Below are 22830 nucleotides of genomic sequence, written 5' to 3' on the forward strand. Positions count from 1 at the left end.
ACTGCTTTTGGCAGCTAAACAGTGTTGAGCCTCTTTAGTAGTTTAATTTAAGACCCCCTGCTAATATCATGTCCTGTAGGTCTTTTTACATTACCAACACATGATTTTTTTCAGTAAGCCAATACAGTTAGGAAACTTTTTTATTAGCTTACCTGGTGATAGAAGTAGAAGAGGGCAAAAAAGTGCCTGTATCTCACCTACAGCCATACCACATTGGATAGGCCCAATCTCTTCTGATCTTGGAAGCTAAGCAGTGTTGGGCCTGGTTAATACTTGGGTGGGAGACCACATGGGAACACCAGGTGCTGTAATTTTTTTCACATTACAGGCAAATTGTTTTTATTCTCTAGCTATTTAAATTGGAAACTTTTTCTTTTTCTTGCCAGTACAGACATTTGGAAGAGGTCAAACAGACACAATAGCCATCACCTAAAGACTTACCACACTGTTTAGGCCCAATTCCAACTGCTTTTGGCAGCTAAACAGTGTTGAGCCTCTTTAGTAGTTTAATTTAAGACCCCCTGCTAATATCATGTCCTGTAGGTCTTTTTACATTACCAACACATGATTTTTTTCAGTAAGCCAATACAGTTAGGAAACTTTTTTATTAGCTTACCTGGTGATAGAAGTAGAAGAGGGCAAAAAAGTGCATGTATCTCACCTACAGCCATACCACATTGGATAGGCCCAATCTCGTCTGATCTTGGAAGCTAAGCAGTGTTGGGCCTGGTTAGTACTTGGGTGGGAGACCACATGGGAACACCAGGTGCTGTAGGTTTTTTCACATTACAGGCAAATTGTTTTTATTCTCTAGCTATTTAAATTGGAAACTTTTTCTTTTTATTGCCAGTACAGACATTTGGAAGAGGTCAAACAGACACAATAGCCATCACCTAAAGACTTACCACACTGTTTAGGCCCAATTCCAACTGCTTTTGGCAGCTAAACAGTGTTGAGCCTCTTTAGTAGTTTAATTTAAGACCCCCTGCTAATATCATGTCCTGTAGGTCTTTTTACATTACCAACACATGATTTTTTTCAGTAAGCCAATACAGTTAGGAAACTTTTGTATTAGCTTACCTGGTGATAGAAGTAGAAGAGGGCAAAAAAGTGCCTTTAACTCACCTACAGCCATACCACATTGGATAGGCCCAATCTCGTCTGATCTTGGAAGCTAAGCAGTGTTGGGCCTGGTTAGTACTTGGGTGGGAGACCACATGGGAACACCAGGTGCTGTAGGTTTTTTCACATTACAGGCAAATTGTTTTTATTCTCTAGCTATTTAAATTGGAAAAATTTTCTTTTTATTGCCCGTACAGACATTTGGAAGAGGTCAAACAGACACAATAGCCATCACCTAAAGACTTACCACACTGTTTAGGCCCAATTCCAACTGCTTTTGGCAGCTAAACAGTGTTGAGCCTCTTTAGTAGTTTAATTTAAGACCCCCTGCTAATATCATGTCCTGTAGGTCTTTTTACATTACCAACACATGATTTTTTTCAGTAAGCCAATACAGTTATTAAACTTTTTTATTAGCTTACCTGGTGATAGAAGTAGAAGAGGGCAAAAAAGTGCCTGTATCTCACCTATAGCCATACCACATTGGATAGGCCCAATCTCTTCTGATCTTGGAAGCTAAGCAGTGTTGGGCCTGGTTAATACTTGGGTGGGAGACCACATGGGAACACCAGGTGCTGTAATTTTTTTCACATTACAGGCAAATTGTTTTTATTCTCTAGCTATTTAAATTGGAAACTTTTTCTTTTTCTTGCCAGTACAGACATTTGGAAGAGGTCAAACAGACACAATAGCCATCACCTAAAGACTTACCACACTGTTTAGGCCAAATTCCAACTGCTTTTGGCAGCTAAACAGTGTTAAGCCTGTTTAGTAGTTTAATTTAAGACCCCCTGCTAATATCATGTCCTGTAGGTCTTTTTACATTACCAACACATGATTTTTTTTAAGTAAGCCAATACAGTTAGGAAACTTTTTTATTAGCTTACCTGGTGATAGAAGTAGAAGAGGGCAAAAAAGTGCCTGTATCTCACCTACAGCCATACCACATTGGATAGGCCCAATCTCGTCTGATCTTGGAAGCTAAGCAGTGTTGGGCCTGGTTAGTACTTGGGTGGGAGACCACCTGGGAACACCAGGTGCTGTAGGTTTTTTCACATTACTGGCAAATTGTTTTTATTCTCTAGCTATTTATATAGGAAACTTTTTCTTTTTATTGCCAGCACAGACATTTGGAAGAGGTCAAACAGACACAATAGCCATCACCTAAAGACTTACCACACTGTTTAGGCTCAATTCCAACTGCTTTTGGCAGCTAAACAGTGTTGAGCCTCTTTTGTAGTTTAATTTAAGACCCCCTGCTAATATCATGTCCTGTAGGTCTTTTTACATTACCAACACATGATTTTTTTCAGTAAGCCAATACAGTTAGGAAACTTTTGTATTAGCTTACCTGGTGATAGAAGTAGAAGAGGGCAAAAAAGTGCCTGTATCTCACCTACAGCCATACCACATTGGATAGGCCCAATCTCGTCTGATCTTGGAAGCTAAGCAGTGTTGGGCCTGGTTAGTACTTGGGTGGGAGACCACATGGGAACACCAGGTGCTGTAGGTTTTTTCACATTACTGGCAAATTGTTTTTATTCTCTAGCTATTTAAATTGGAAAATTTTTCTTTTTATTGCCAGTACAGACATTTGGAAGAGGTCAAACAGACACAATAGCCATCACCTAAAGACTTACCACACTGTTTAGGCCCAATTCCAACTGCTTTTGGCAGCTAAACAGTGTTGAGCCTCTTTAGTAGTTTAATTTAAGACCCCCTGCTAATATCATGTCCTGTAGGTCTTTTTACATTACCAACACATGATTTTTTTCAGTAAGCCAATACAGTTAGGAAACTTTTTTATTAGCTTACCTGGTGATAGAAGTAGAAGAGGGCAAAAAAGTGCCTGTGTCTCACCTACAGCCATACCACATTGGATAGGCCCAATCTCGTCTGATCTTGGAAGCTAAGCAGTGTTGGGCCTGGTTAGTACTTGGGTGGGAGACCACATGGGAACACCAGGTGCTGTAGGTTTTTTGACATTACAGGCAAATTGTTTTTATTCTCTAGCTATTTAAATTGGAAACTTTTTCTTTTTATTGCCAGTACAGACATTTGGAAGAGGTCAAACAGACACAATAGCCATCACCTAAAGACTTACCACACTGTTTAGGCCCAATTCCAACTGCTTTTGGCAGCTAAACAGTGTTGAGCCTCTTTAGTAGTTTAATTTAAGACCCCCTGCTAATATCATGTCCTGTAGGTCTTTTTACATTACCAACACATGATTTTTTTCAGTAAGCCAATACAGTTAGGAAACTTTTTTATTAGCTTACCTGGTGATAGAAGTAGAAGAGGGCAAAAAAGTGCCTGTGTCTCACCTACAGCCATACCACATTGGATAGGCCCAATCTCGTCTGATCTTGGAAGCTAAGCAGTGTTGGGCCTGGTTAGTACTTGGGTGGGAGACCACATGGGAACACCAGGTGCTGTAGGTTTTTTCACATTACAGGCAAATTGTTTTTATTCTCTAGCTATTTAAATTGGAAACTTTTTCTTTTTATTGCCAGTACAGACATTTGGAAGAGGTCAAACAGACACAATAGCAATCACCTAAAGACTTACCACACTGTTTAGGCCCAATTCCAACTGCTTTTGGCAGCTAAACAGTGTTGAGCCTCTTTAGTAGTTTAATTTAAGACCCCCTGCTAATATCATGTCCTGTAGGTCTTTTTACATTACCAACACATGATTTTTTTCAGTAAGCCAATACAGTTAGGAAACTTTTTTATTAGCTTACCTGGTGATAGAAGTAGAAGAGGGCAAAAAAGTGCCTGTATCTCACCTACAGCCATACCACATTGGATAGTCCCAATCTCGTCTGATCTTGGAAGCTAAGCAGTGTTGGGCTTGGTTAGTACTTGGGTGGGAGACCACATGGGAACACCAGGTGCTGTAGGTTTTTTCACATTACAGGCAAATTGTTTTTATTCTCTAGCTATTTAAATTGGAAACTTTTTCTTTTTATTGCCAGTACAGACATTTGGAAGAGGTCAAACAGACACAATAGCCATCACCTAAAGACTTACCACACTGTTTAGGCCCAATTCCAACTGCTTCTGGCAGCTAAACAGTGTTGAGCCTCTTTAGTAGTTTAATTTAAGACCCCCTGCTAATATCATGTCCTGTAGGTCTTTTTACATTACCAACACATGATTTTTTTCAGTAAGCCAATACAGTTAGGAAACTTTTTTATTAGCTTACCTGGTGATAGAAGTAGAAGAGGGCAAAAAAGTGCCTGTATCTCACCTACAGCCATACCACATTGGATAGGCCCAATCTCGTCTGATCTTGGAAGCTAAGCAGTGTTGGGACTGGTTAGTACTTGGGTGGGAGACCACATGGGAACACCAGGTGCTGTAGGTTTTTTCACATTACAGGCAAATTGTTTTTATTCTCTAGCTATTTAAATTGGAAATTTTTTCTTTTTATTGCCAGTACAGACATTTGGAAGAGGTCAAACAGACACAATAGCCATCACCTAAAGACTTACCACACTGTTTAGGCCCAATTCCAACTGCTTTTGGCAGCTAAACAGTGTTGAGCCTGTTTAGTAGTTTAATTTAAGACCCCCTGCTAAGATCATGTCCTGTAGGTCTTTTTACATTACCAACACATGATTTTTTTTAAGTAAGCCAATACAGTTAGGAAACTTTTTTATTAGCTTACCTGGTGATAGAAGTAGAAGAGGGCAAAAAAGTGCCTGTATCTCACCTACAGCCATACCACATTGGATAGGCCCAATCTCGTCTGATCTTGGAAGCTAAGCAGTGTTGGGCCTGGTTAGTACTTGGGTGGGAGACCACCTGGGAACACCAGGTGCTGTAGGTTTTTTCACATTACTGGCAAATTGTTTTTATTCTCTAGCTATTTAAATTGGAAACTTTTTCTTTTTATTGCCAGCACAGACATTTGGAAGAGGTCAAACAGACACAATAGCCATCACCTAAAGACTTACCACACTGTTTAGGCTCAATTCCAACTGCTTTTGGCAGCTAAACAGTGTTGAGCCTCTTTTGTAGTTTAATTTAAGCCCCCCTGCTAATATCATGTCCTGTAGGTCTTTTTACATTACCAACACATGATTTTTTTTAGTAAGCCAATACAGTTAGGAAACTTTTGTATTAGCTTACCTGGTGATAGAAGTAGAAGAGGGCAAAAAAGTGCCTGTATCTCACCTACAGCCATACCACATTGGATAGGCCCAATCTCGTCTGATCTTGGAAGCTAAGCAGTGTTGGGCCTGGTTAGTACTTGGGTGGGAGACCACCTGGGAACACCAGGTGCTGTAGGTTTTTTCACATTACTGGCAAATTGTTTTTATTCTCTAGCTATTTATATTGGAAACTTTTTCTTTTTATTGCCAGCACAGACATTTGGAAGAGGTCAAACAGACACAATAGCCATCACCTAAAGACTTACCACACTGTTTAGGCTCAATTCCAACTGCTTTTGGCAGCTAAACAGTGTTGAGCCTCTTTAGTAGTTTAATTTAAGACCCCCTGCTAATATCATGTCCTGTAGGTCTTTTTACATTACCAACACATGATTTTTTTCAGTAAGCCAATACAGTTAGGAAACTTTTTTATTAGCTTACCTGGTGATAGAAGTAGAAGAGGGCAAAAAAGTGCATGTATCTCACCTACAGCCATACCACATTGGATAGGCCCAATCTCGTCTGATCTTGGAAGCTAAGCAGTGTTGGGCCTGGTTAGTACTTGGGTGGGAGACCACATGGGAACACCAGGTGCTGTAGGTTTTTTCACATTACAGGCAAATTGTTTTTATTCTCTAGCTATTTAAATTGGAAACTTTTTCTTTTTATTGCCAGTACAGACATTTGGAAGAGGTCAAACAGACACAATAGCCATCTCCTAAAGATTTACCACACTGTTTAGGCCCAATTCCAACTGCTTTTGGCAGCTAAACAGTGTTGAGCCTCTTTAGTAGTTTAATTTAAGACCCCCTGCTAATATCATGTCCTGTAGGTCTTTTTACATTACCAACACATGATTTTTTTCAGTAAGCCAATACAGTTAGGAAACTTTTGTATTAGCTTACCTGGTGATAGAAGTAGAAGAGGGCAAAAAAGTGCCTTTAACTCACCTACAGCCATACCACATTGGATAGGCCCAATCTCGTCTGATCTTGGAAGCTAAGCAGTGTTGGGCCTGGTTAGTACTTGGGTGGGAGACCACATGGGAACACCAGGTGCTGTAGGTTTTTTCACATTACAGGCAAATTGTTTTTATTCTCTAGCTATTTAAATTGGAAAAATTTTCTTTTTATTGCCAGTACAGACATATGGAAGAGGTCAAACAGACACAATAGCCATCACCTAAAGACTTACCACACTGTTTAGGCCCAATTCCAACTGCTTTTGGCAGCTAAACAGTGTTGAGCCTCTTTAGTAGTTTAATTTAAGACCCCCTGCTAATATCATGTCCTGTAGGTCTTTTTACATTACCAACACATGATTTTTTTCAGTAAGCCAATACAGTTAGGAAACTTTTTTATTAGCTTACCTGGTGATAGAAGTAGAAGAGGGCAAAAAAGTGCCTGTATCTCACCTACAGCCATACCACATTGGACAGGCCCAATCTCTTCTGATCTTGGAAGCTAAGCAGTGTTGGGCCTGGTTAATACTTGGGTGGGAGACCACATGGGAACACCAGGTGCTGTAATTTTTTTCACATTACAGGCAAATTGTTTTTATTCTCTAGCTATTTAAATTGGAAACTTTTTCTTTTTCTTGCCAGTACAGACATTTGGAAGAGGTCAAACAGACACAATAGCCATCACCTAAAGACTTACCACACTGTTTAGGCCAAATTCCAACTGCTTTTGGCAGCTAAACAGTGTTAAGCCTGTTTAGTAGTTTAATTTAAGACCCCCTGCTAATATCATGTCCTGTAGGTCTTTTTACATTACCAACACATGATTTTTTTTTAAGTAAGCCAATACAGTTAGGAAACTTTTTTATTAGCTTACCTGGTGATAGAAGTAGAAGAGGGCAAAAAAGTGCCTGTATCTCACCTACAGCCATACCACATTGGATAGGCCCAATCTCGTCTGATCTTGGAAGCTAAGCAGTGTTGGGCCTGGTTAGTACTTGGGTGGGAGACCACCTGGGAACACCAGGTGCTGTAGGTTTTTTCACATTACTGGCAAATTGTTTTTATTCTCTAGCTATTTATATAGGAAACTTTTTCTTTTTATTGCCAGCACAGACATTTGGAAGAGGTCAAACAGACACAATAGCCATCACCTAAAGACTTACCACACTGTTTAGGCTCAATTCCAACTGCTTTTGGCAGCTAAACAGTGTTGAGCCTCTTTTGTAGTTTAATTTAAGACCCCCTGCTAATATCATGTACTGTAGGTCTTTTTACATTACCAACACATGATTTTTTTCAGTAAGCCAATACAGTTAGGAAACTTTTGTATTAGCTTACCTGGTGATAGAAGTAGAAGAGGGCAAAAAAGTGCCTTTAACTCACCTACATCCATACCACATTGGATAGGCCCAATCTCGTCTGATCTTGGAAGCTAAGCAGTGTTGGGCCTGGTTAGTACTTGGGTGGGAGACCACATGGGATCACAAGGTGCTGTAGGTTTTTTCACATTACTGGCAAATTGTTTTTATTCTCTAGCTATTTAAATTGGAAGCTTTTTCTTTTTATTGCCAGTACAGACATTTGGAAGAGGTCAAACAGACACAATAGCCATCACCTAAAGACTTACCACACTGTTTAGGCCCAATTCCAACTGCTTTTGGCAGCTAAACAGTGTTGAGCCTCTTTAGTAGTTTAATTTAAGACCCCCTGCTAATATCATGTCCTGTAGTTCTTTTTACATTATCAACACATGATTTTTTTTAAGTAAGCCAATACAGTTAGGAAACTTTTTTATTAGCTTACCTGGTGATAGAAGTAGAAGAGGGCAAAAAAGTGCCTGTATCTCATCTACAGCCATACCACATTGGATAGTCCCAATCTCGTCTGATCTTGGAAGCTAAGCAGTGTTGGGCTTGGTTAGTACTTGGGTGGGAGACCACATGGGAACACCAGGTGCTGTAGGTTTTTTCACATTACAGGCAAATTGTTTTTATTCTCTAGCTATTTAAATTGGAAACTTTTTCTATTTATTGCCAGTACAGACATTTGGAAGAGGTCAAACAGACACAATAGCCATCTCCTAAAGACTTACCACACTGTTTAGGCCCAATTCCAACTACTTGTGGCAGCTAAACAGTGTTGAGCCTCTTTAGTAGTTTAATTTAAGACCCCCTGCTAATATCATGTCCTGTAGGTCTTTTTACATTACCAACACATGATTTTTTTCAGTAAGCCAATACAGTTAGGAAACTTTTTTATTAGCTTACCTGGTGATAGAAGTAGAAGAGGGCAAAAAAGTGCCTGCATCTCAACTACAGCCATACCACATTGGATAGGCCCAATCTCGTCTGAACTTGGAAGCTAAGCAGTGTTGGGCCTGGTTAGTACTTTGGTGGGAGACCACATGGGAACACCAGGTGCTGTCGGTTTTTTCACATTACAGGCAATTTTTTTTTTATTCTCTAGCTATTTAAATTGGAAACTTTTTATTTTTATTGCCAGTACAGACATTTGGAAGAGGTCAAACAGACACAATAGCCATCACCTAAAGACTTAACACACTGTTTAGGCCCAATTCCAACTGCTTTTGGCAGCTAAACAGTGTTGGTCCCCTTTAGTAGTTTAATTTAAGACTCCCTGCTAATATCATGTCCTGTAGGTCTTTTTACATTACCAACACATGATTTTTTTCAGTAAGCCAATACAGTTAGGAAACTTTTTTATTAGCTTACCTGGTGATAGAAGTAGAAGAGGGCAAAAAAGTGCCTGTATCTCACCTACAGCCATACCACATTGGATAGGCCCAATCTCGTCTGATCTTGGAAGCTAAGCAGTGTTGGGCCTGGTTAGTACTTGGGTGGGAGACCACATGGGAACACCAGGTGCTGTAGGTTTTTTCACATTACAGGCAAATTGTTTTTATTCTCTAGCTATTTAAATTGGAAACTTTTTCTTTTTATTGCCAGTACAGACATTTGGAAGAGGTCAAACAGACACAATAGCCATCACCTAAAGACTTACCACACTGTTTAGGCCCAATTCCAACTGCTTTTGGCAGCTAAACAGTGTTGAGCCTCTTTAGTAGTTTAATTTAAGACCCCCTGCTAATATCATGTCCTGTAGGTCTTTTTACATTACCAACACATGATTTTTTTCAGTAAGCCAATACAGTTAGGAAACTTTTTTATTAGCTTACCTGGTGATAGAAGTAGAAGAGGGCAAAAAAGTGCCTATATCTCACCTACAGCCATACCACATTGGATAGGCCCAATCTTGTCTGATCTTGGAAGCTAAGCAGTGTTGGGCCTGGTTAGTACTTGGGTGGGAGACCACATGGGAACACCAGGTGCTGTAGGTTTTTTCACATTACAGGCAAATTGTTTTTATTCTCTAGCTATTTAAATTGGAAACTTTTTCTTTTTATTGCCAGTACAGACATTTGGAAGAGGTCAAACAGACACAATAGCCATCTCCTAAAGACTTACCACACTGTTTAGGCCCAATTCCAACTACTTTTGGCAGCTAAACAGTGTTGAGCCTCTTTAGTAGTTTAATTTAAGACCCCCTGCTAATATCATGTCCTGTAGGTCTTTTTACATTACCAACACATGATTTTTTTCAGTAAGCCAATACAGTTAGGAAACTTTTTTATTAGCTTACCTGGTGATAGAAGTAGAAGAGGGCAAAAAAGTGAATTTAACTCACCTACAGCCATACCACATTGGATAGGCCCAATCTCGTCTGATCTTGGAAGCTAAGCAGTGTTGGGCCTGGTTAGTACTTGGGTGGGAGACCACATGGGAACACCAGGTGCTGTAGGTTTTTTCACATCACTGGCAAATTGTTTTTATTCTCTAGCTATTTATATTGGAAACTTTTTCATTTTATTGCCAGCACAGACATTTGGAAGAGGTCAAACAGACACAATAGCCATCAGCTAAAGACTTACCACACTGTTTAGGCTCAATTCCAACTGCTTTTGGCAGCTAAACAGTGTTGAGCCTCTTTTGTAGTTTAATTTAAGACCCCCTGCTAATATCATGTCCTGTAGGTCTTTTTACATTACCAACACATGATTTTTTTCCGTAAGCCAATACAGTTAGGGAACTTTTGTATTAGCTTACCTGGTGATAGAAGTAGAAGAGGGCAAAAAAGTGCCTGTATCTCACCTACAGCCATACCACATTGGATAGGCCCAATCTCGTCTGATCTTGGAAGCTAAGCAGTGTTGGGCCTGGTTAGTACTTTGGTGGGAGACCACATGGGAACACCAGGTGCTGTAGGGTTTTTCACATTACAGGCAAACTGTTTTTATTCTCTAGCTATTTAAATTGGAAACTTTTTCTTTTTATTGCCAGTACAGACATTTGGAAGAGGTCAAACAGACACAATAGCCATCACATAAAGACTTACCACACTGTTTAGGCCCAATTCCAACTGCTTTTGGCAGCTAAACAGTGTTGAGCCTCTTTAGTAGTTTAATTTAAGACCCCCTGCTAATATCATGTCCTGTAGGTCTTTTTACATTACCAACACATGATTTTTTTCAGTAAGCCAATACAGTTAGGAAACTTTTTTATTAGCTTACCTGGTGATAGAAGTAGAAGAGGGCTAAAAAGTGCCTGTATTTCACCTACAGCCATACCACATTGGATAGGCCCAATCTCGTCTGTTCTTGGAAGCTAAGCAGTGTTGGGCCTGGTTAGTACTTGGGTGGGAGACCACATGGGAACACCAGGTGCTGTAGGTTTTTTCACATTACAGGCAAATTGTTTTTATTCTCTAGCTATTTAAATTGGAAACTTTTTCTTTTTATTGCCAGTACAGGCATTTGGAAGAGGTCAAACAGACACAATAGCCATCACCTAAAGACTTACCACACTGTTTAGGCCCAATTCCATCTGCTTTTGGCAGCTAAACAGTGTTGATCCTCTTTAGTAGTTTAATTTAAGACCCCCTGCTAATATCATGTCCTGTAGGTCGTTTTACATTACCAACACATGATTTTTTTCAGTAAGCCAATACAGTTAGGAAACTTTTTTATTAGCTTACCTGGTGATAGAAGTAGAAGAGGGCAAAAAAGTGCCTGTATCTCACCTACAGCCATACCACATTGGATAGGCCCAATCTTGTCTGATCTTGGAAGCTAAGCAGTGTTGGGCCTGGTTAGTACTTGGGTGGGAGACCACATGGGAACACCAGGTGCTGTAGGTTTTTTGACATTACAGGCAAATTGTTTTTATTCTCTAGCTATTTAAATTGGAAACTTTTTCTTTTTATTGCCAGTACAGACATTTGGAAGAGGTCAAACAGACACAATAGCCATCTCCTAAAGACTTACCACACTGTTTAGGCCCAATTCCAACTACTTGTGGCAGCTAAACAGTGTTGAGCCTCTTTAGTAGTTTAATTTAAGACCCCCTGCTAATATCATGTCCTGTAGGTCTTTTTACATTACCAACACATGATTTTTTTCAGTAAGCCAATACAGATAGGAAACTTTTTTATTAGCTTACCTGGTGATAGAAGTAGAAGAGGGCAAAAAAGTGCCTGTATCTCAACTACAGCCATACCACATTGGATAGGCCCAATCTCGTCTGAACTTGGAAGCTAAGCAGTGTTGGGCCTGGTTAGTACTTTGGTGGGAGACCACATGGGAACACCAGGTGCTGTCGGTTTTTTCACATTACAGGCAATTTTTTTTTTATTCTCTAGCTATTTAAATTGGAAACTTTTTATTTTTATTGCCAGTACAGACATTTGGAAGAGGTCAAACAGACACAATAGCCATCACCTAAAGACTTACCACACTGTTTAGGCCCAATTCCAACTGCTTTTGGCAGCTAAACAGTGTTGGTCCCCTTTAGTAGTTTAATTTAAGACTCCCTGCTAATATCATGTCCTGTAGGTCTTTTTACATTACCAACACATGATTTTTTTCAGTAAGCCAATACAGTTAGGAAACTTTTTTATTAGCTTACCTGGTGATAGAAGTAGAAGAGGGCAAAAAAGTGCCTGTATCTCACCTACAGCCATACCACATTGGATAGGCCCAATCTCGTCTGATCTTGGAAGCTAAGCAGTGTTGGGCCTGGTTAGTACTTGGGTGGGAGACCACATGGGAACACCAGGTGCTGTAGGTTTTTTCACATTACAGGCAAATTGTTTTTATTCTCTAGCTATTTAAATTGGAAACTTTTTCTTTTTATTGCCAGTACAGACATTTGGAAGAGGTCAAACAGACACAATAGCCATCACCTAAAGACTTACCACACTGTTTAGGCCCAATTCCAACTGCTTTTGGCAGCTAAACAGTGTTGAGCCTCTTTAGTAGTTTAATTTAAGACCCCCTGCTAATATCATGTCCTGTAGGTCTTTTTACATTACCAACACATGATTTTTTTCAGTAAGCCAATACAGTTAGGAAACTTTTGTATTAGCTTACCTGGTGATAGAAGTAGAAGAGGGCAAAAAAGTGCCTTTAACTCACCTACAGCCATACCACATTGGATAGGCCCAATCTCGTCTGATCTTGGAAGCTAAGCAGTGTTGGGCCTGGTTAGTACTTGGGTGGGAGACCACATGGGAACACCAGGTGCTGTAGGTTTTTTCACATTACTGGCAAATTGTTTTTATTCTCTAGCTATTTAAATAGGAAACTTTATCTTTTTATTGCCAGCAAAGACATTTGGAAGAGGTCAAACAGACACAATAGCCATCACCTAAAGACTTACCAAACTGTTTAGGCCCAATTCCAACTGCTTTTGGCAGCTAAACAGTGTTGAGCCTCTTTAGTAGTTTAATTTAAGACCCCCTGCTAATATCATGTCCTGTAGGTCTTTTTACATTACCAACACATGATTTTTTTCAGTAAGCCAATACAGTTAGGAAACTTTTTTATTAGCTTACCTGGTGATAGAAGTAGAAGAGGGCAAAAAAGTGCCTGTATCTCAACTACAGCCATACCACATTGGATAGACCCAATCTCGTCTGAACTTGGAAGCTAAGCAGTGTTGGGCCTGGTTAGTACTTGGGTGGGAGACCACATGGGAACACCAGGTGCAGTAGGTTTTTTCACATTACTGGCAAATTGTTTTTATTCTCTAGCTATTTAAATTGGAAACTTTTTCTTTTTATTGCCAGCACAGACATTTGGAAGAGGTCAAACAGACACAATAGCCATCACCTAAAGACTTACCACACTGTTTAGGCCCAATTCCAACTGCTTTTGGCAGCTAAACAGTGTTGGGCCTCTTTAGTAGTTTAATTTAAGACCCCCTGCTAATATCATGTCCTGTAGGTCTTTTTACATTACCAACACATGATTTTTTTCAGTAAGCCAATACAGTTAGGAAACTTTTTTATTAGCTTACCTGGTGATAGAAGTAGAAGAGGGCAAAAAAGTGCCTGTATCTCACCTACAGCCATACCACATTGGATAGGCCCAATCTCGTCTGATCTTGGAAGCTAAGCAGTGTTGGGCCTGGTTAGTACTTGGGTGGGAGACCACATGGGAACACCAGGTGCTGTAGGTTTTTTCACATTACAGGCAAATTGTTTTTATTCTCTAGCTATTTAAATTGGAAACTTTTTCTTTTTATTGCCAGTACAGACATTTGGAAGAGGTCAAACAGACACAATAGCCATCACCTAAAGACTTACCACACTGTTTAGGCCCAATTCCAACTGCTTTTGGCAGCTAAACAGTGTTGAGCCTGTTTAGTAGTTTAATTTAAGACCCCCTGCTAATATCATGTCCTGTAGGTCTTTTTACATTACCAACACATGATTTTTTTCAGTAAGCCAATACAGTTAGGAAACTTTTTTATCAGCTTACCTGGTGATAGAAGTAGAAGAGGGCAAAAAAGTGCCTGTATCTCACCTACAGCCATACCACATTGGATAGGCCCAATCTCGTCTGATCTTGGAAGCTAAGCAGTGTTGGGCCTGGTTAGTACTTGGGTGGGAGACCACATGGGAACACCAGGTGCTGTAGGTTTTTTCACATTACAGGCAAATTGTTTTTATTCTCTAGCTATTTAAATTGGAAACTTTAACTTTTTATTGCCAGTACAGACATTTGGAAGAGGTCAAACAGACACAATAGCCATCACCTAAAGAATTACCACACTGTTTAGGCCCAATTCCAACTGCTTTTGGCAGCTAAACAGTGTTGAGCCTCTTTAGTAGTTTAATTTAAGACCCCCTGCTAATATCATGTCCTGTAGGTCTTTTTACATTACCAACACATGATTTTTTTTAAGTAAGCCAATACAGTTAGGAAATTTTTTTATTAGCTTACCTGGTGATAGAAGTAGAAGAGGGCAAAAAAGTGCTTGTATCTCACCTACAGCCTTACCACATTGGATAGGCCCAACCTCGTCTGATCTTGGAAGTTAAGCAGTGTTGGGCCTGGTTAGTACTTGGGTGGGAGACCACATGGGAACACCAGGTGCTGTAGGTTTTTTCACATTACTGGCAAATTGTTTTTATTCTCTAGCTATTTAGATTGGAAACTTTTTCTTTTTATTGCCAGCACAGACATTTGGAAGAGTTCAAACAGACACAATAGCCATCACCTAAAGACTTACCACACTGTTTAGGCCCAATTCCAACTGCTTTTGGCAGCTAAACAGTGTTGAGCCTCTTTAGTAGTTTAATTTAAGACCCCCTGCTAATATCATGTCCTGTAGGTCTTTTTACATTACCAACACATGATTTTTTTCAGTAAGCCAATACAGTTAGGAAACTTTTGTATTAGCTTACCTGGTGATAGAAGTAGAAGAGGGCAAAAAAGTGAATTTAACTCACCTACAGCCATACCACATTGGATAGGCCCAATCTCGTCTGATCTTGGAAGCTAAGCAGTGTTGGGCCTGGTTAGTACTTGGGTGGGAGACCACATGGGAACACCAGGTGCTGTAGGTTTTTTCACATTACTGGCAAATTGTTTTTATTCTCTAGCTATTTATATTGGAAACTTTTTCATTTTATTGCCAGCACAGACATTTGGAAGAGGTCAAACAGACACAATAGCCATCAGCTAAAGACTTACCACACTGTTTAGGCTCAATTCCAACTGCTTTTGGCAGCTAAACAGTATTGAGCCTCTTTTGTAGTTTAATTTAATACCCCCTGCTAATATCATGTCCTGTAGGTCTTTTTACATGACCAACAAATGATTTTTTTCCGTAAGCCAATACAGTTAGGAAACTTTTGTATTAGCTTACCTGGTGATAGAAGTAGAAGAGGGCAAAAAAGTGCCTGTATCTCACCTACAGCCATACCACATTGGATAGGCCCAATCTCGTCTTATCTTGGAAGCTAAGCAGTTTTGGGCCTGGTTAGTACTTGGGTGGGAGACCACATGGGAACACCAGGTGCTGTAGGTTTTTTCACATTACTGGCAAATTGTTTTTATTCTCTAGCTATTTAAATTGGGAACTTTTTCTTTTTATTGCCAGTACAGACATTTGGAAGAGGTCAAACAGACACAATAGCCATCACCTAAAGACTTACCACACTGTTTAGGCCCAATTCCAACTGCTTTTGGCAGCTAAACAGTGTTGAGCCTCTTTAGTAGTTTAATTTAAGACCCCCTGCTAATATCATGTCCTGTAGGTCTTTTTACATTACCAACACATGATTTTTTTCAGTAAGCCAATACAGTTAGGAAACCTTTTTATTAGCTTACCTGGTGATAGAAGTAGAAGAGGGCAAAAAAGTGCCTGTATATCATCTACAGCCATACCACATTGGATAGGCCCAATCTCGTCTGATCTTGGAAGCTAAGCAGTGTTGGGCCTGGTTAGTACTTGGGTGGGAGACCACATGAGAACACCAGGTGCTGTAGGTTTTTTCACATCACAGGCAAATTGTTTTTATTCTCTAGCTATTTAAATTGGAAACTTTTTCTTTTTATTGCCAGTACAGACATTTGGAAGAGGTCAAAAAGACACAATAGACTTCACCTAAAGACTTACCACACTGTTTAGGCCCAATTCCAACTGCTTTTGGCAGCTAAACAGTGTTGAGCCTGTTTAGTAGTTTAATTTAAGACCCCCTGCTAATATCATGTCCTGTAGGTCTTTTTACATTACCAACACATGATTTTTTTTAAGTAAGCCAATACAGTTAGGAAACTTTTTTATTAGCTTACCTGGTGATAAAAGTAGAAGAGGGCAAAAAAGTGCCTGTATCTCACCTACAGCCATACCACATTGGATAGGCCTAATTTCGTCTGATCTTGGAAGCTAAGCAGTGTTGGGCCTGGTTAGTACTTGGGTGGGAGACCACCTGGGAACACCAGGTGCTGTAGGTTTTTTCACATTACTGGCAAATTGTTTTTATTCTCTAGCTATTTAAATTGGAAACTTTTTCTTTTTATTGCCAGCACAGACATTTGGAAGAGGTCAAACAGACACAATAGCCATCACCTAAAGACTTACCACACTGTTTAGGCTCAATTCCAACTGCTTTTGGCAGCTAAACAGTGTTGAGCCTCTTTTGTAGTTTAATTTAAGACCCCCTGCTAATATCATGTCCTGTAGGTCTTTTTACATTACCAACACATGATTTTTTTCAGTAAGCCAATACAGTTAGGAAACGTTTGTATTAGCTTACCTGGTGATAGAAGTAGAAGAGGGCAAAAAAGTGCTTTTAACTCACCTACAGCCATACCACATTGGATAGGCCCAATCTCGTCTGATCTTGGAAGCTAAGCAGTGTTGGGCCTGGTTAGTACTTGGGTGGGAGACCACATGGGAACACCAGGTGCTGTAGGTTTTTTCACATTACTGGAAAATTGTTTTTATTCTCTAGCTATTTAAATTGGAAACTTTTTCTTTTTATTGCCAGTACAGACATTTGGAAGAGGTCAAACAGACACAATAGCCATCACCTAAAGACTTACCACACTGTTTAGGCCCAATTCCAACTGCTTTTGGCAGCTAAACAGTGTTGAGCCTCTTTAGTAGTTTAATTTAAGACCCCCTGCTAATATCATGTCCTGTAGGTCTTTTTACATTACCAACACATGATTTTTTTCAGTAAGCCAATACAGTTAGGAAACGTTTGTATTAGCTTACCTGGTGATAGAAGTAGAAGAGGGCAAAAAAGTGCCTGTATCTCACCTACAGCCATACCACACTGGATAGGCCCAATCTCGTCTGATCTTGGAAGCTAAGCAGTGTTGGGCCTGGTTAGTACTTGGGTGGGAGACCACATGGGAACACCAGGTGCTGTAGGTTTTTTCACATTACAGGCAAATTGTTTTTTTCTCTAGCTATTTAAATTGGAAACTTTTTCTTTTTATTGCCAGTACAGACATTTGGAAGAGGTCAAACAGACACAATAGCCATCACCTAAAGACTTACCACACTGTTTAGGCCCAATTCCAACTGCTTTTGGCAGCTAAACAGTGTTGAGCCTCTTTAGTAGTTTAATTTAAGACCCCCTGCTAATATCATGTCCTGTAGGTCTTTTTACATTACCAACACATGATTTTTTTCAGTAAGCCAATACAGTTAGGAAACTTTTTTATTAGCTTACCTGGTGATAGAAGTAGAAGAGGGCAAAAAAGTGCCTGTATCTCACCTACAGCCATACCACACTGGATAGGCCCAATCTCGTCTGATCTTGGAAGCTAAGCAGTGTTGGGCCTGGTTAGTACTTGGGTGGGAGATCACATGGGAACACCAGGTGCTGTAGGTTTTTTCACATTACAGGCAAATTGTTTTTTTCTCTAGCTATTTAAATTGGAAACTTTTTCTTTTTATTGCCAGTACAGACATTTGGAAGAGGTCAAACAGACACAATAGCCATCACCTAAAGACTTACCACAATGTTTAGGCCCAATTCCAACTGCTTTTGGCAGCTTAACAGTGTTGAGCCTCTTTAGTAGTTTAATTTAAGACCCCCTGCTAATATCATGTCTTGTAGGTCTTTTTACATTACCAACACATGATTTTTTTCAGTAAGCCAATACAGTTAGGAAACTTTTGTATTAGCTTACCTGGTGATAGTAGTAGAAGAGGGCAAAAAAGTGAATTTAACTCACCTACAGCCATACCACATTGGATAGGCCCAATCTCGTCTGATCTTGGAAGCTAAGCAGTGTTGGGCCTGGTTAGTACTTGGGTGGGAGACCACATGGGAACACCAGGGGCTGTAGGTTTTTTCACATTACTGGCAAATTGTTTTTATTCTCTAGCTATTTATATTGGAAACTTTTTCATTTTATTGCCAGCACAGACATTTGGAAGAGGTCAAACAGACACAATAGCCATCAGCTAAAGACTTACCACACTGTTTAGGCTCAATTCCAACTGCTTTTGGCAGCTAAACAGTGTTGAGCCTCTTTTGTAGTTTAATTTAAGACCCCCTGCTAATATCATGTCCTGTAGGTCTTTTTACATGACCAACAAATGATTTTTTTCCGTAAGCCAATACAGTTAGGAAACTTTTGTATTAGCTTACCTGGTGATAGAAGTAGAAGAGGGCAAAAAAGTGCCTGTATCTCACCTACAGCCATACCACATTGGATAGGCCCAATCTCGTCTTATCTTGGAAGCTAAGCAGTTTTGGGCCTGGTTAGTACTTGGGTGGGAGACCACATGGGAACACCAGGTGCTGTAGGTTTTTTCACATTACTGGCAAATTGTTTTTATTCTCTAGCTATTTAAATTGGAAACTTTAACTTTTTATTGCCAGTACAGACATTTGGAAGAGGTCAAACAGACACAATAGCCATCACCTAAAGAATTACCACACTGTTTAGGCCCAATTCCAACTGCTTTTGGCAGCTAAACAGTGTTGAGCCTCTTTAGTAGTTTAATTTAAGACCCCCTGCTAATATCATGTCCTGTAGGTCTTTTTACATTACCAACACATGATTTTTTTTAAGTAAGCCAATACAGTTAGGAAATTTTTTTATTAGCTTACCTGGTGATAGAAGTAGAAGAGGGCAAAAAAGTGCTTGTATCTCACCTACAGCCATACCACATTGGATAGGCCCAACCTCGTCTGATCTTGGAAGTTAAGCAGTGTTGGGCCTGGTTAGTACTTGGGTGGGAGACCACATGGGAACACCAGGTGCTGTAGGTTTTTTCACATTACTGGCAAATTGTTTTTATTCTCTAGCTATTTAGATTGGAAACTTTTTCTTTTTATTGCCAGCACAGACATTTGGAAGAGTTCAAACAGACACAATAGCCATCACCTAAAGACTTACCACACTGTTTAGGCCCAATTCCAACTGCTTTTGGCAGCTAAACAGTGTTGAGCCTCTTTAGTAGTTTAATTTAAGACCCCCTGCTAATATCATGTCCTGTAGGTCTTTTTACATTACCAACACATGATTTTTTTCAGTAAGCCAATACAGTTAGGAAACTTTTGTATTAGCTTACCTGGTGATAGAAGTAGAAGAGGGCAAAAAAGTGAATTTAACTCACCTACAGCCATACCACATTGGATAGGCCCAATCTCGTCTGATCTTGGAAGCTAAGCAGTGTTGGGCCTGGTTAGTACTTGGGTGGGAGACCACATGGGAACACCAGGTGCTGTAGGTTTTTTCACATTACTGGCAAATTGTTTTTATTCTCTAGCTATTTATATTGGAAACTTTTTCATTTTATTGCCAGCACAGACATTTGGAAGAGGTCAAACAGACACAATAGCCATCAGCTAAAGACTTACCACACTGTTTAGGCTCAATTCCAACTGCTTTTGGCAGCTAAACAGTATTGAGCCTCTTTTGTAGTTTAATTTAATACCCCCTGCTAATATCATGTCCTGTAGGTCTTTTTACATGACCAACAAATGATTTTTTTCCGTAAGCCAATACAGTTAGGAAACTTTTGTATTAGCTTACCTGGTGATAGAAGTAGAAGAGGGCAAAAAAGTGCCTGTATCTCACCTACAGCCATACCACATTGGATAGGCCCAATCTCGTCTTATCTTGGAAGCTAAGCAGTTTTGGGCCTGGTTAGTACTTGGGTGGGAGACCACATGGGAACACCAGGTGCTGTAGGTTTTTTCACATTACTGGCAAATTGTTTTTATTCTCTAGCTATTTAAATTGGGAACTTTTTCTTTTTATTGCCAGTACAGACATTTGGAAGAGGTCAAACAGACACAATAGCCATCACCTAAAGACTTACCACACTGTTTAGGCCCAATTCCAACTGCTTTTGGCAGCTAAACAGTGTTGAGCCTCTTTAGTAGTTTAATTTAAGACCCCCTGCTAATATCATGTCCTGTAGGTCTTTTTACATTACCAACACATGATTTTTTTCAGTAAGCCAATACAGTTAGGAAACCTTTTTATTAGCTTACCTGGTGATAGAAGTAGAAGAGGGCAAAAAAGTGCCTGTATATCATCTACAGCCATACCACATTGGATAGGCCCAATCTCGTCTGATCTTGGAAGCTAAGCAGTGTTGGGCCTGGTTAGTACTTGGGTGGGAGACCACATGAGAACACCAGGTGCTGTAGGTTTTTTCACATCACAGGCAAATTGTTTTTATTCTCTAGCTATTTAAATTGGAAACTTTTTCTTTTTATTGCCAGTACAGACATTTGGAAGAGGTCAAAAAGACACAATAGACTTCACCTAAAGACTTACCACACTGTTTAGGCCCAATTCCAACTGCTTTTGGCAGCTAAACAGTGTTGAGCCTGTTTAGTAGTTTAATTTAAGACCCCCTGCTAATATCATGTCCTGTAGGTCTTTTTACATTACCAACACATGATTTTTTTTAAGTAAGCCAATACAGTTAGGAAACTTTTTTATTAGCTTACCTGGTGATAAAAGTAGAAGAGGGCAAAAAAGTGCCTGTATCTCACCTACAGCCATACCACATTGGATAGGCCTAATTTCGTCTGATCTTGGAAGCTAAGCAGTGTTGGGCCTGGTTAGTACTTGGGTGGGAGACCACCTGGGAACACCAGGTGCTGTAGGTTTTTTCACATTACTGGCAAATTGTTTTTATTCTCTAGCTATTTAAATTGGAAACTTTTTCTTTTTATTGCCAGCACAGACATTTGGAAGAGGTCAAACAGACACAATAGCCATCACCTAAAGACTTACCACACTGTTTAGGCTCAATTCCAACTGCTTTTGGCAGCTAAACAGTGTTGAGCCTCTTTTGTAGTTTAATTTAAGACCCCCTGCTAATATCATGTCCTGTAGGTCTTTTTACATTACCAACACATGATTTTTTTCAGTAAGCCAATACAGTTAGGAAACGTTTGTATTAGCTTACCTGGTGATAGAAGTAGAAGAGGGCAAAAAAGTGCTTTTAACTCACCTACAGCCATACCACATTGGATAGGCCCAATCTCGTCTGATCTTGGAAGCTAAGCAGTGTTGGGCCTGGTTAGTACTTGGGTGGGAGACCACATGGGAACACCAGGTGCTGTAGGTTTTTTCACATTACTGGAAAATTGTTTTTATTCTCTAGCTATTTAAATTGGAAACTTTTTCTTTTTATTGCCAGTACAGACATTTGGAAGAGGTCAAACAGACACAATAGCCATCACCTAAAGACTTACCACACTGTTTAGGCCCAATTCCAACTGCTTTTGGCAGCTAAACAGTGTTGAGCCTCTTTAGTAGTTTAATTTAAGACCCCCTGCTAATATCATGTCCTGTAGGTCTTTTTACATTACCAACACATGATTTTTTTCAGTAAGCCAATACAGTTAGGAAACGTTTGTATTAGCTTACCTGGTGATAGAAGTAGAAGAGGGCAAAAAAGTGCCTGTATCTCACCTACAGCCATACCACACTGGATAGGCCCAATCTCGTCTGATCTTGGAAGCTAAGCAGTGTTGGGCCTGGTTAGTACTTGGGTGGGAGACCACATGGGAACACCAGGTGCTGTAGGTTTTTTCACATTACAGGCAAATTGTTTTTTTCTCTAGCTATTTAAATTGGAAACTTTTTCTTTTTATTGCCAGTACAGACATTTGGAAGAGGTCAAACAGACACAATAGCCATCACCTAAAGACTTACCACACTGTTTAGGCCCAATTCCAACTGCTTTTGGCAGCTAAACAGTGTTGAGCCTCTTTAGTAGTTTAATTTAAGACCCCCTGCTAATATCATGTCCTGTAGGTCTTTTTACATTACCAACACATGATTTTTTTCAGTAAGCCAATACAGTTAGGAAACTTTTTTATTAGCTTACCTGGTGATAGAAGTAGAAGAGGGCAAAAAAGTGCCTGTATCTCACCTACAGCCATACCACACTGGATAGGCCCAATCTCGTCTGATCTTGGAAGCTAAGCAGTGTTGGGCCTGGTTAGTACTTGGGTGGGAGATCACATGGGAACACCAGGTGCTGTAGGTTTTTTCACATTACAGGCAAATTGTTTTTTTCTCTAGCTATTTAAATTGGAAACTTTTTCTTTTTATTGCCAGTACAGACATTTGGAAGAGGTCAAACAGACACAATAGCCATCACCTAAAGACTTACCACAATGTTTAGGCCCAATTCCAACTGCTTTTGGCAGCTTAACAGTGTTGAGCCTCTTTAGTAGTTTAATTTAAGACCCCCTGCTAATATCATGTCTTGTAGGTCTTTTT

General features: G+C 39.8%; 42 non-coding genes and 7 pseudogenes across 42 annotated transcripts; all 49 read left to right on the forward strand.

The window, feature by feature from the left end:
• The first annotated feature begins 195 nt into the window (after positions 1-195).
• Positions 196-314, forward strand: LOC146052682 (5S ribosomal RNA; annotated as a pseudogene).
• A 345-nt stretch (positions 315-659) lies between these two features.
• On the forward strand, positions 660-778 carry LOC146052196 (5S ribosomal RNA). The gene has a single exon (XR_014467217.1). It is a non-coding gene; the product is annotated as a 5S ribosomal RNA (ribosomal RNA).
• A 345-nt stretch (positions 779-1123) lies between these two features.
• Positions 1124-1242, forward strand: LOC146052197 (5S ribosomal RNA). The gene has a single exon (XR_014467218.1). It is a non-coding gene; the product is annotated as a 5S ribosomal RNA (ribosomal RNA).
• A 345-nt stretch (positions 1243-1587) lies between these two features.
• Positions 1588-1706, forward strand: LOC146052706 (5S ribosomal RNA; annotated as a pseudogene).
• A 346-nt stretch (positions 1707-2052) lies between these two features.
• Positions 2053-2171, forward strand: LOC146052435 (5S ribosomal RNA). The gene has a single exon (XR_014467433.1). It is a non-coding gene; the product is annotated as a 5S ribosomal RNA (ribosomal RNA).
• Positions 2172-2516: 345 nt separating this feature from the next.
• Positions 2517-2635, forward strand: LOC146052198 (5S ribosomal RNA). The gene has a single exon (XR_014467219.1). It is a non-coding gene; the product is annotated as a 5S ribosomal RNA (ribosomal RNA).
• Positions 2636-2980: 345 nt separating this feature from the next.
• LOC146052199 (5S ribosomal RNA) lies at positions 2981-3099 on the forward strand. Its single transcript, XR_014467220.1, has one exon. It is a non-coding gene; the product is annotated as a 5S ribosomal RNA (ribosomal RNA).
• A 345-nt stretch (positions 3100-3444) lies between these two features.
• On the forward strand, positions 3445-3563 carry LOC146052200 (5S ribosomal RNA). The gene has a single exon (XR_014467221.1). It is a non-coding gene; the product is annotated as a 5S ribosomal RNA (ribosomal RNA).
• Positions 3564-3908: 345 nt separating this feature from the next.
• Positions 3909-4027, forward strand: LOC146052380 (5S ribosomal RNA). The gene has a single exon (XR_014467383.1). It is a non-coding gene; the product is annotated as a 5S ribosomal RNA (ribosomal RNA).
• Positions 4028-4372: 345 nt separating this feature from the next.
• On the forward strand, positions 4373-4491 carry LOC146052587 (5S ribosomal RNA). Its single transcript, XR_014467572.1, has one exon. It is a non-coding gene; the product is annotated as a 5S ribosomal RNA (ribosomal RNA).
• Positions 4492-4837: 346 nt separating this feature from the next.
• LOC146052447 (5S ribosomal RNA) lies at positions 4838-4956 on the forward strand. Its single transcript, XR_014467444.1, has one exon. It is a non-coding gene; the product is annotated as a 5S ribosomal RNA (ribosomal RNA).
• A 345-nt stretch (positions 4957-5301) lies between these two features.
• Positions 5302-5420, forward strand: LOC146052459 (5S ribosomal RNA). The gene has a single exon (XR_014467455.1). It is a non-coding gene; the product is annotated as a 5S ribosomal RNA (ribosomal RNA).
• A 345-nt stretch (positions 5421-5765) lies between these two features.
• On the forward strand, positions 5766-5884 carry LOC146052203 (5S ribosomal RNA). Its single transcript, XR_014467223.1, has one exon. It is a non-coding gene; the product is annotated as a 5S ribosomal RNA (ribosomal RNA).
• Positions 5885-6229: 345 nt separating this feature from the next.
• Positions 6230-6348, forward strand: LOC146052204 (5S ribosomal RNA). The gene has a single exon (XR_014467224.1). It is a non-coding gene; the product is annotated as a 5S ribosomal RNA (ribosomal RNA).
• A 345-nt stretch (positions 6349-6693) lies between these two features.
• LOC146052684 (5S ribosomal RNA) lies at positions 6694-6812 on the forward strand (annotated as a pseudogene).
• A 347-nt stretch (positions 6813-7159) lies between these two features.
• On the forward strand, positions 7160-7278 carry LOC146052471 (5S ribosomal RNA). The gene has a single exon (XR_014467466.1). It is a non-coding gene; the product is annotated as a 5S ribosomal RNA (ribosomal RNA).
• A 345-nt stretch (positions 7279-7623) lies between these two features.
• Positions 7624-7742, forward strand: LOC146052717 (5S ribosomal RNA; annotated as a pseudogene).
• A 346-nt stretch (positions 7743-8088) lies between these two features.
• Positions 8089-8207, forward strand: LOC146052496 (5S ribosomal RNA). The gene has a single exon (XR_014467489.1). It is a non-coding gene; the product is annotated as a 5S ribosomal RNA (ribosomal RNA).
• Positions 8208-8552: 345 nt separating this feature from the next.
• LOC146052574 (5S ribosomal RNA) lies at positions 8553-8671 on the forward strand. Its single transcript, XR_014467560.1, has one exon. It is a non-coding gene; the product is annotated as a 5S ribosomal RNA (ribosomal RNA).
• A 346-nt stretch (positions 8672-9017) lies between these two features.
• On the forward strand, positions 9018-9136 carry LOC146052205 (5S ribosomal RNA). Its single transcript, XR_014467225.1, has one exon. It is a non-coding gene; the product is annotated as a 5S ribosomal RNA (ribosomal RNA).
• A 345-nt stretch (positions 9137-9481) lies between these two features.
• On the forward strand, positions 9482-9600 carry LOC146052502 (5S ribosomal RNA). The gene has a single exon (XR_014467494.1). It is a non-coding gene; the product is annotated as a 5S ribosomal RNA (ribosomal RNA).
• Positions 9601-9945: 345 nt separating this feature from the next.
• LOC146052206 (5S ribosomal RNA) lies at positions 9946-10064 on the forward strand. The gene has a single exon (XR_014467226.1). It is a non-coding gene; the product is annotated as a 5S ribosomal RNA (ribosomal RNA).
• Positions 10065-10409: 345 nt separating this feature from the next.
• Positions 10410-10528, forward strand: LOC146052481 (5S ribosomal RNA). Its single transcript, XR_014467475.1, has one exon. It is a non-coding gene; the product is annotated as a 5S ribosomal RNA (ribosomal RNA).
• A 345-nt stretch (positions 10529-10873) lies between these two features.
• On the forward strand, positions 10874-10992 carry LOC146052453 (5S ribosomal RNA). Its single transcript, XR_014467450.1, has one exon. It is a non-coding gene; the product is annotated as a 5S ribosomal RNA (ribosomal RNA).
• A 345-nt stretch (positions 10993-11337) lies between these two features.
• On the forward strand, positions 11338-11456 carry LOC146052503 (5S ribosomal RNA). The gene has a single exon (XR_014467495.1). It is a non-coding gene; the product is annotated as a 5S ribosomal RNA (ribosomal RNA).
• A 345-nt stretch (positions 11457-11801) lies between these two features.
• On the forward strand, positions 11802-11920 carry LOC146052575 (5S ribosomal RNA). Its single transcript, XR_014467561.1, has one exon. It is a non-coding gene; the product is annotated as a 5S ribosomal RNA (ribosomal RNA).
• Positions 11921-12266: 346 nt separating this feature from the next.
• Positions 12267-12385, forward strand: LOC146052207 (5S ribosomal RNA). Its single transcript, XR_014467227.1, has one exon. It is a non-coding gene; the product is annotated as a 5S ribosomal RNA (ribosomal RNA).
• Positions 12386-12730: 345 nt separating this feature from the next.
• On the forward strand, positions 12731-12849 carry LOC146052208 (5S ribosomal RNA). The gene has a single exon (XR_014467228.1). It is a non-coding gene; the product is annotated as a 5S ribosomal RNA (ribosomal RNA).
• Positions 12850-13194: 345 nt separating this feature from the next.
• LOC146052524 (5S ribosomal RNA) lies at positions 13195-13313 on the forward strand. The gene has a single exon (XR_014467514.1). It is a non-coding gene; the product is annotated as a 5S ribosomal RNA (ribosomal RNA).
• Positions 13314-13658: 345 nt separating this feature from the next.
• LOC146052209 (5S ribosomal RNA) lies at positions 13659-13777 on the forward strand. The gene has a single exon (XR_014467229.1). It is a non-coding gene; the product is annotated as a 5S ribosomal RNA (ribosomal RNA).
• A 345-nt stretch (positions 13778-14122) lies between these two features.
• LOC146052210 (5S ribosomal RNA) lies at positions 14123-14241 on the forward strand. Its single transcript, XR_014467230.1, has one exon. It is a non-coding gene; the product is annotated as a 5S ribosomal RNA (ribosomal RNA).
• Positions 14242-14587: 346 nt separating this feature from the next.
• On the forward strand, positions 14588-14706 carry LOC146052568 (5S ribosomal RNA). The gene has a single exon (XR_014467554.1). It is a non-coding gene; the product is annotated as a 5S ribosomal RNA (ribosomal RNA).
• A 345-nt stretch (positions 14707-15051) lies between these two features.
• On the forward strand, positions 15052-15170 carry LOC146052211 (5S ribosomal RNA). The gene has a single exon (XR_014467231.1). It is a non-coding gene; the product is annotated as a 5S ribosomal RNA (ribosomal RNA).
• A 345-nt stretch (positions 15171-15515) lies between these two features.
• On the forward strand, positions 15516-15634 carry LOC146052687 (5S ribosomal RNA; annotated as a pseudogene).
• A 345-nt stretch (positions 15635-15979) lies between these two features.
• Positions 15980-16098, forward strand: LOC146052364 (5S ribosomal RNA). Its single transcript, XR_014467369.1, has one exon. It is a non-coding gene; the product is annotated as a 5S ribosomal RNA (ribosomal RNA).
• A 346-nt stretch (positions 16099-16444) lies between these two features.
• On the forward strand, positions 16445-16563 carry LOC146052538 (5S ribosomal RNA). The gene has a single exon (XR_014467527.1). It is a non-coding gene; the product is annotated as a 5S ribosomal RNA (ribosomal RNA).
• Positions 16564-16908: 345 nt separating this feature from the next.
• Positions 16909-17027, forward strand: LOC146052212 (5S ribosomal RNA). The gene has a single exon (XR_014467232.1). It is a non-coding gene; the product is annotated as a 5S ribosomal RNA (ribosomal RNA).
• A 345-nt stretch (positions 17028-17372) lies between these two features.
• LOC146052160 (5S ribosomal RNA) lies at positions 17373-17491 on the forward strand. The gene has a single exon (XR_014467205.1). It is a non-coding gene; the product is annotated as a 5S ribosomal RNA (ribosomal RNA).
• A 344-nt stretch (positions 17492-17835) lies between these two features.
• Positions 17836-17954, forward strand: LOC146052322 (5S ribosomal RNA). Its single transcript, XR_014467332.1, has one exon. It is a non-coding gene; the product is annotated as a 5S ribosomal RNA (ribosomal RNA).
• A 344-nt stretch (positions 17955-18298) lies between these two features.
• LOC146052419 (5S ribosomal RNA) lies at positions 18299-18417 on the forward strand. The gene has a single exon (XR_014467419.1). It is a non-coding gene; the product is annotated as a 5S ribosomal RNA (ribosomal RNA).
• Positions 18418-18762: 345 nt separating this feature from the next.
• LOC146052689 (5S ribosomal RNA) lies at positions 18763-18881 on the forward strand (annotated as a pseudogene).
• Positions 18882-19227: 346 nt separating this feature from the next.
• Positions 19228-19346, forward strand: LOC146052386 (5S ribosomal RNA). Its single transcript, XR_014467389.1, has one exon. It is a non-coding gene; the product is annotated as a 5S ribosomal RNA (ribosomal RNA).
• A 345-nt stretch (positions 19347-19691) lies between these two features.
• LOC146052215 (5S ribosomal RNA) lies at positions 19692-19810 on the forward strand. Its single transcript, XR_014467234.1, has one exon. It is a non-coding gene; the product is annotated as a 5S ribosomal RNA (ribosomal RNA).
• A 345-nt stretch (positions 19811-20155) lies between these two features.
• Positions 20156-20274, forward strand: LOC146052690 (5S ribosomal RNA; annotated as a pseudogene).
• A 345-nt stretch (positions 20275-20619) lies between these two features.
• On the forward strand, positions 20620-20738 carry LOC146052365 (5S ribosomal RNA). Its single transcript, XR_014467370.1, has one exon. It is a non-coding gene; the product is annotated as a 5S ribosomal RNA (ribosomal RNA).
• Positions 20739-21084: 346 nt separating this feature from the next.
• Positions 21085-21203, forward strand: LOC146052539 (5S ribosomal RNA). The gene has a single exon (XR_014467528.1). It is a non-coding gene; the product is annotated as a 5S ribosomal RNA (ribosomal RNA).
• Positions 21204-21548: 345 nt separating this feature from the next.
• Positions 21549-21667, forward strand: LOC146052216 (5S ribosomal RNA). Its single transcript, XR_014467235.1, has one exon. It is a non-coding gene; the product is annotated as a 5S ribosomal RNA (ribosomal RNA).
• A 345-nt stretch (positions 21668-22012) lies between these two features.
• On the forward strand, positions 22013-22131 carry LOC146052305 (5S ribosomal RNA). The gene has a single exon (XR_014467316.1). It is a non-coding gene; the product is annotated as a 5S ribosomal RNA (ribosomal RNA).
• Positions 22132-22475: 344 nt separating this feature from the next.
• On the forward strand, positions 22476-22594 carry LOC146052325 (5S ribosomal RNA). The gene has a single exon (XR_014467334.1). It is a non-coding gene; the product is annotated as a 5S ribosomal RNA (ribosomal RNA).
• Positions 22595-22830: the final 236 nt, after the last annotated feature.

Source organism: Crinia signifera, unplaced genomic scaffold (genome assembly GCF_055691185.1).
Source record: "Crinia signifera unplaced genomic scaffold, ASM5569118v1 HAP2_SCAFFOLD_111, whole genome shotgun sequence".
Lineage (NCBI taxonomy): Eukaryota > Metazoa > Chordata > Amphibia > Anura > Myobatrachidae > Crinia > Crinia signifera.